The sequence below is a fragment of the Polyodon spathula genome, chromosome 17, assembly GCF_017654505.1.
Source record: "Polyodon spathula isolate WHYD16114869_AA chromosome 17, ASM1765450v1, whole genome shotgun sequence".
NCBI classification, from domain to species: Eukaryota; Metazoa; Chordata; class Actinopteri; order Acipenseriformes; family Polyodontidae; genus Polyodon; species Polyodon spathula.
In genome coordinates, this window is record NC_054550.1 from 10931167 (window position 1) to 10940486 (window position 9320).

General features: G+C 36.7%; 1 pseudogene; it reads right to left on the reverse strand.

Annotated features, from left to right (window-relative positions):
* Positions 1-1503: 1503 nt before the first annotated feature.
* On the reverse strand, positions 1504-4823 carry LOC121330126 (annotated as a pseudogene).
* Positions 4824-9320: the final 4497 nt, after the last annotated feature.

Consider the following 9320-nt stretch of genomic DNA (forward strand, 5'->3'; position numbering starts at 1 on the left):
AAAGACATTGAATATCCCTTGGAGCACAGTCAACTCGATCATTAAGAAGTGGAAGGTATACGGCACAACCTAGAATCTGCTTAAAAGAGGCCGTCCTGCCAAACTAAGCAGCCGGGTAAGAAGGGCACTGGTCAGAGAAGCTATCAAGAGGCCAATGACAGCTCTGAAAGACTTACAGCGTTCCATGGCTGAGATGGGAGAAACTGTCCATATGTGAACAAAAGCTGAGGTAATCCAGAAATCTGGCCTGTATGGAAGAGTCTCAAGAAGGAAGCCATTTCTGAAAAAGTCCATGTAAAATGCTGCTTGGAATTTGCAAAAAGGCATGTGGTAGACTCTGAAAAGACGTGGCAAAAGATTCTCTGGTCCGATGAAACAAACATTGAACTATTTGTACTAAATACAAAGCGTTATGTCTGGCGCAACCCCAACGCAGCACATCACCCAGGTAACACCATCCCTACTGTGAAGCATGGTGGTGGCAGCATCATGCTATGGGGATGCTTTCATTCGGCAGGGACTGTGAAGCTTGTCAGGGTAGAGGGCAAAATGGATGGAGCTAAATACAGGCAAATCCTTGAGGAAAACCTGCTTCAGTCGGCAAAAGACCTAAGACTGGGACGGAGATTCACCTTTCAGCAGGACAAAGACCCCAAGAACAGAGTCAAAGAGACACTAGAATGGATTAGAAACAAGAAAGTGAATGTCCTAGAGTGGCCCAGTCAAAGCCCAGACTTGAATCCAATTGAGAATCTGTGGTTTGAAGAAAGACTTGAAGATTGCTGTCCACCAACGATCCCCATCCAACTTGACAGAGCTTGAACAATTTTGCCAAGAAGAATGGACAAATGTTGCACGATCCAGATGTGCAAATCTGGTAGAGACTTACCCCAAAGCTATAATTGCTGCCAAGGTGGTTCTACCAAGTATTGACTCAGGGGTGTGAATGCTTATCTAACCAAGACATTTCAGTTTTTTTTTAATTTTTCATTAACTGTTGTTTCACAATAAAAATTCTCTTGCCTGTTCAAATTCAGGTTGTGTAAATCAAAGAAAAAAAAAAAAATCACATTTAAATGCATCAAGATTTCAGGTTGTAACACAACAAAACTGTGAAAACGTCCAAGGGGGTGAATACTTTTGCAAGGCACTGTATATATATATATATATATATATATATATATATATATATATATATATATATATATATATATATATATATATATAACAACATTTTGCATTATGTTTACTAGTGCTGAGTACAATCTTCATGTGTCATGGGTAATGTTACTCTTATTAGAAGACACATTGTTTTGCACAGTTTGAGTAGTCAAACTGCACAAGATGACATTTTTTATAAATTAAGAGACAACATACACAATGTACTACTGTACTTTAATGTATAGCACTGTTATTCCTTCTGAAATGAGGTCTCAGTACCTCTTGAAACCAGTTTCAAGACACCACACTTTTTTTAAACCAATTGTTAAGTAAGACCCAAGTTTATTTATTGCCTTTATGGCCAGACTGCTTCATCATACGATGACGCACAGCAATGGGTAAGACATTACACCAGCCACTACAGTCACAGTGCAATCATCCAGCTTATCACAATGTGGGTGTTCTTTGGATCTGGGAGCATACCTTGGGGAAAGAATAAATAAATACAATTGGTCTACGGGAGGTGATTTGATATTCTAGACAAGATCTTGGCTTTATTATAAGTTTTTATAACAAGATGTATAACTGAATAAACATCATTGCATATACTGTATTAGCAGACAGGAAACAGAATGGGTCACTCAATTACAGGCAAAAAAAGCCCACAAACAATTTCCAGACTAAAAGGGAGAGGGATTCTGGGGAACCAACAGCTTTTAATTGTCAATTTACTCATACAATATACATAATATATCTGGAGGTGTTAGTGTACATACCCTTGGCTATATCATAGACACCAAAGTAGGCAGCTCTGTAAATGATAACACTGCTCAGACACATTGAACCCTTGGTACAAGTCTTTAATGCCATCAGATTTGGTAATCTTCAGCAGGCAGTCGGCCAGGCCTTTGAATTCTCTGGTGGCACCAGCTTTGCCCACGTCAGCAGCCAAGCGTGTTCGGGAGAAATCCAGGGGGTACACAAAACAAAGGGATGTGGTTCCAGCAGCACCTCTCAGAAAAGACAAAGACTCAGAATAGAAGTTTGGTGTCTTTTAAAGGGACAGTTTTAGCAGCTACAATGTGGCATCTGAGAGCTGAGCAGTTAAACAGTACGCCTGGACCGGTAAAAGACCACACTGATGCGGGTCTGATTTGAAGCAAGCATTTTTTTTTATAAGGCACATCAGTGATATCTATTGAAGAACAAACAAATTTAATTCTGTTTTTTAGCGGCTGGATAAGACAGACTATAAACACAGCTTTTACTGTAACATGGTCGATGATACCTGTTCCACAAAAAGGTGTCACATATACTGTTTGCAGCATCAAGGAGTAGGGCTCCCTCTAGTGGGCTCAAGTGAGTATGCCAGGGATAGTGCACACTTGTGTCCCTCCTTACCTGTCACAAGAGTAAATGACAGTAATAACATCCTATTATTGATTAAACCGTTTATCTTGTTATGTAACGGTAATATGTTTATAGAGTTGATACTGTTTATCAGATTTATATAAACTAAATTAAAGTCTAATATGAAAATATAAATAACATATAAATAACCCCTGTTTTTGTATTTTAATTTTTTAAATTTCCACTTTTAAGGTCTTTGTTTGCATGTGACAGGTCAACTCTTTGAATCTAGTATGTATAAATTGCTATTACTGTATTGAGAAAGCATACAAAAAACAAACGTGCACATGTGTTTAAAAATTTTTATTTAATCGATATATATATAGCTATATATATATATATATATATATATATATATATATATATATATATATAGCTATATATATATATATCCCCTTATCCTTTCGTAATACGGTATGATCTTATTTGTAGCCAATAAACATACTTCAGAAACTAAATGCTTCCAAGGCAGCAGGTTCCAGCAGGACCTAATAAGATGTATGTACCCAGATACTGTAAGTCATTAACATCATTTATTCAGACAAAGGGCACATTTGAGTGCAGGGGATACCTTTGAGTGCAGGGGATAGTGTTTTGTTTTTTTTTTTTTTTTTTTTTTTTTTTTTTTTTTAACACAGTAATCTGTTTCCACGACGATAGAAGCAGAGCTGGAAAAACCAATCCATCACAGCAGTTAAAATACTCACATGTGTCAAACTGAATGGCCTACACATTCAGTGACATTATCAACATTTAGGACAGTGAGCCCAATAGAGCCCCTAAGTCAATAGAAAACTACAGAAATTCACCTAACTTGTAACTGTGTGTAATATAACAGTTTATTTAAGTTGGTGCCTATAGTCTGTGGTTGGTCTCATATAAAACTGTAGAATCTGCCTGGGAGACATTAGATATGTTTGCTGTGATCACGCTTGGCCTCAACCTTATTTTGTGCCCTTCACCACGACTTCCAGGACCCATTTTCTCCAGGGTTTTTTTTTTTTCAATTTTCTTTGTAAATTTTATTTCCAAGAATTTTGTAGTTTTTTCCACATATGATTCTGTGACAAAATATGTAACTGCCCAAATCCTCAGGTAAAACTAGGAAGAGGGTTTTACTTTTTATTTAGACCTGTATGGCTATGTGTAATTCATTTGATCTAAATGGTGGAATATGGAAATTAAGCCATTGTTTAAATCAGGAAGAGGATTATGACATGAGTGTTTTTGTAAGTGCGTGTGCATCTTTTTGCCATCGATTTTAGCAAAGTTTACTTTTGTTTTAGTTTTATGAAGTTATTTTTGAGGATCCTATCTTCTTTTTAGTTTTAAAAGCTGTGTAAACATATGGCCGTATTTCCATTCTTGTGATCTGTTTTTTTGGGGTAGAATACAGGGAGTGCTCGGTTGTTTATTATCTCACACCGGATATAAAGCTTGCAAGGTTTTCAGGCAGGAAATCTATAGTATCATTAATACACGCTCCTAGTACATTGCATTCATTCATTGGTCAAATCTACAACCTATTGGAAACTATGTTGCGTTTCTGTAAGGAAAATCCACACTCTAATCACATACGTAATCAAACTGTTCCTATAAATAGTCCTATCTTCTACGCCTCCTTGTCGTTTCTTTGTTTGGTGTTCCTTACCTGGCATTATGGATTCAAATCACGATAGTTCCCACATCCCTGCCGCCAGCAGTCTTATGTTTTCAGCTCCATGACCTAGCAAGTAGACTTATACTAGACTTGCATCTTTAAAAACTATCAAGCTCTCACAACCCTGTGCCTTCTGAAAGCTTTATTTACCAGGAACATTTCTTTTAGCACCTGCGCTTCCTAAGAGGATCTCATCACGCTGCTCATTCAATTTGATCACTGCTGAACATTCCCCCATTTCATTAATTTCATGCACAAAATTCACAAAGTAACTTTCCAGATTTGTTTCAGTTTAGCTCTTAGACACAGCCTGTGATGCATTTCCAATGCCCAGTTGGGTACGCATCAATGCATGGGCGTAGCTGAATGCAACAGCATCACACACAACAGGATTACAAAAAAGTATTTAATCGTTGTTATCGTATAACAGATCACAACATAACATTCATACTTTACAAGTCAGTCTTCCCAAACTCTGCATTTGCACTCCCATGTTTTGCTATTTTAGTCATCGTTTTAGCTCAGTCTTATCACACCGGTCACTCACCTTCCATTCTACCTCGGATCGTCGAACGTGGAACCACACAAACATGCTGTTTTAATTTAGTTGAGGTATGTGTATGTTTAATGAAATGTGAAATCTGCAAAATAGAATCCTGCTCAATGATTATTGTGTACATGCTTACTGTTTTAAGTACAGAAATCGATATGCCCACAACAATACAAACATTTCCAACAATGTAAACAAACAATTCATTCTAGATGGCAAGAATTTTTTTTTTTTTAGTTGACTGATTTATAGTGTTTTTGAATTTTTTGACAGTGATTCATTTTGGGTGTTCCCAGTATTTAATTTAAAAAATGATGTGCAGTTATATATAAGCGGCGGCACTCAGCTGTGCAGGGAGAGACACTCATGCTGCCAGAGGGCCCAGTTTCATCATACAGTGCCTGCTTTCTCCAAATGTCTCACAGCAATTATTTAAGAACAATTCAAACAATAATTTTCGCCTGGAACATTCAGTTTTGTTACTTGTACTATTTCTCTCGTTAGGTCATTCATATATCGTTCACCACTGTATACTACAGTAACATGTCAAAATTCCAGCAGTATTCATAACATCTAGGCTTCATTTTCTCCTATTGATTCCAGGAAAGCTACAGGCTTGTATGAACTTAACAGAGGGAATTATGAAAAAATGTTCCAAGCTGGATCGTGTTGTGGTACATCCGTTTAAATTACAAAGACAGTTCTACATGTTTTCTATTATGCTTATAATTCTATTAAGAATAATATATTATGCCTGCTTTCTCTAATTTATTGCTTCTAAACCCCGTTTTAAACTGGACGTTCTATCACTCACTCACCAGTCCTCTAGATCAATGAACCATTTCAACAGATCCAATAGAAAATCTATTCTAATCGCAGTGTGCTTTACACACGGATGTACGAGCAACTCTTAATTTAATTCCCCTTGAAGTTTGTGCTGGATCCAGGATAATAATTAACTGTGACAATAATTAACAGCAATTGTTATTGGATTCCATACTCAAAATCCACACTGAACATCTTATTGTAGAATTCGAATTTTGCTTTACTCAATGCAATTGTCCTGACTGAAAGCAGTTTAGTCATTCAGGTATCAAAATATCGTATTCCTTCGAATTTAAGACACACTTTTTAAACCATTTTTTGAAGGTCTGAGGTATACAGTACAACAGCTCAGGAGAATACAGTGTTATGCTGAAATACAGTACAACAGCTCAGAAGACCTTAAGGTCCGTGGAATACAGTACAGCAACTCAGACCTGAAGGTTAGTGGGAATACTGTAGAATAGCTCAGGAGACCTGAAGGTCTGTGGAATACAGTATAACAGCTCAGAAGACCTGAAGGTCTGTGGAATACAGTACAACAGCTCTGGAGACCTGAAGGTCCATGGAATACAGTACAACAGCTCAGGAGACCTGAAGGTCTGTGGAATACAGTACAACAGCTCAGGAGACCTGAAGGTCTGTGGAATACATTACAATAGCTCAGACCTGAAGGTCTGTGGAATACAGTACAACAGCTAAAGAGACCTGAAGGTCTGTGGAATACAGTACAACAGCTAAAGAGACCTGAAGGTCTGTGGAATACATTGCAACAGCTCAGGAGACCTGAAGGTCTGTGGAATACAGTACAACAGCTCAGGAGACCTGAAGGTCTGTGGAATACAGTACAACAGCTCAGGGTACCTGAAGGTTTGTGGAATACAGTTCTCTGATCCCACCACCAAGCCAATCACTGCTTTATACCCAGGAGCTTGACTACAGGTGTTGATGAGCTGAAGGATAAATGCCAGCCCTAGAGGTGTCTGCTTGAACTTACTGACAGGTCTGTGTGTAGGGTTTAAAGAAAAACATATTTACATTGTGAGTGCTTTTAATCAGGAGCTTGAATGATGTCATTGAGTCATTTAGACTATATTACATTTCTTGTGGTAACCACACTTCCCTACCACAGCAACTTTCTCTTTCACTGTCATGCACAAAGGGGTTATATAAAAAAAACAAAAAAACACTGGCTCTACATTATCACAAATGTTAATGAGGTAGGTTAAGTCCTTCTATTACTTTCTCTATTATTTTTTACAATTCAAGCACTTACAACTTTACAGAACACAGTTGTATAATTAAGGTTAAGTTATTCCATTTTCTAAGTCATGTATATTTGTGTTAACATTATCAACATCTATTTTTGCAATTTTAATGAATATAACCAAAGTCTCTTTGTAATTTATCTCACACACTGCCTGGTCTCTTTATTAGGACTGGTAGAGCATACTTGTATTTGTCCTGTTTTACTATGCTTGATTAGCCGCAGTGTATAGGTAACAAGCTCAGGTGTGTCATAATAAAACCAAGAATGGATAAAACTGCTATGCAATGGGAGTCATATTTCCATCACTGAAAAACGTATGACTGAATGAATTAACATCCCTCGAAACAGCTTTCAACATCTTGTGACGTCTATGCCATGTTAAGTCAAAGCTGTGATCACGGCAAATGATGGCCTACTTCATTATTAGGTACAGTTCCTAAATAAGTAGCCAAAGTGTAGATGGCCTATACCATTTCCTACCTGTTTAATATACTAATACACATCTGTGAAAGAGTAGTCAGGCAGGCAGAGGTCACACAAACAAATATGTAAAACTTTGCAGAACACTTTAATTGCTCAAAAACAAGATGAAAGTCAAACAACGTGGCCATAGCACAGACCAGAAAAATAGCCCAATGCTTCATTTAAGGTTTAAGCTAAGAATTATTTAGCTGCTTGTTCACCCTGTCACTGTATTGTAGTTTCTGTTGAGACCACCATCTGTTATAAATAGACAAGACCACTGTCTGTCTGTATATCTGTCTATCTATCTATCTATCTATCTATCTATCTATCTATCTATCTATCTATCTATCTAATCAAGACTTTAAAAATCTTGAGTCCTTGCCCCTTCGACCTCCTTTCCAGTCAGTTATGGCTTTCTCTATTGACTGACATGCTTCACAATGTGGTGTGCATTGTGAAATAACATTCAACATAGTGTTGTATTCATTGGAATAGTCATATTGGTTTAGTAAAGCTAAATATTAAAGTCACCTATGTGTTTACTCTTTGTTTCATTGAAAAAATATGTAAGGCTAAATAAACAAACGTGACAAATATGTTGATTTTTCTATTAATAGCCTCATTGTATGTCCTGGAATATTGTGATTTACATACTGGAGTTTGTATAGGCTTGTGAAGTCATTATATTGTGCCACTTAGAGTAATTAGTGCTGAGTGGGTGAATTCAAGTTATATAACTTGAGTTACCTCTTCCACAATGTGCCCCCCAAAACAACAAGGTGACTCAATACCTTGTACAGGAAAGCGAACATGATTTGTGAACTGTTTGTAAAAAAAAAAAAGTACAGCGAACTTAAAAAAAAAAAAAAAAAAAGTGGATTTGAGTGTAGATTTGTGGATTTGTGTAAGTTTCAATATTTAAGTTAACCATTGGGTCCTAAAGTGTGTCAGCAAAATAAAATTTAAAAAGTTTTGGTAATTACAAATATCTAGTTGTCTATGTGTTAATCCTGATTGTGCTGTTTGTTCGGCAACTTATTTATAAATTCAAAGTCTCCTTCCTGGCTTTAGAGAAGTGAATGCAGTGCCTGTGTTGTTACTGATGTCCTGAAATAAAATCAGACTGCATCCAGTTGTTTGATTTCTTCAACTCATTCAAATGGAGACAAGTTGCTTTGTGGTTATTGTATCGCCTCTAACAGCAAACATTATTCTCAGTGTATTTATTTTTTTACTTTATTTTCAATACAGTACTACATTTAAATAGACATATAGGACAGGGTAGTCTTCATCAGGAGTGTCCAATCAAAGCCCTGGAGGGCCATTCCACTCCAGGTTTAACGGGTGAAATGAGATAAGGAACTACTTCAGAGTTTGAATGGTTTAATTGGTTCAATTAAACAATTTAGAACAGGGATGGAACAAAGACTAGGACTGGAAAGGCCAACTTTGGCCACCCCTGGTCTACATTGGTCTATATTGAAGAAAAATTGCTGCAATATGGACAACAGCAAATACAGTAGAGAAAAGAAACGTGTTTCTTGTAAACACTGCAGTGGTTCTGAAACGCTTTATCTAGTTGAAGAAATACAAGAAATGTCATGTATTTACTGCCACTTTAGCTGTCTATTATGTTTACAGTCATTCTCGTTGCGTGTGTTATTTCTTTCGACCGAGTTCAGGAGTTGTTCTTTAGTTCGAGTTGCCAGTCATAGATACAATGTAACCTAGGCTAGATCAGCTAAATGTCTTTATAGAAGTGGCAGTGCCACTTTGTTGCAACAGATGATCTAGTACTTACTAATATAAAAACACTTTAACTGATGTAATCACCATTACACATGTCCATGGCAAGGCAACTAGAACTGAAAAGCAGTACCTGAACTCTTAGAACCTTTATACAGATATATATATATATATATATATATATATATATATATATATATATATATATATATATATATATATATATAGTATTTATT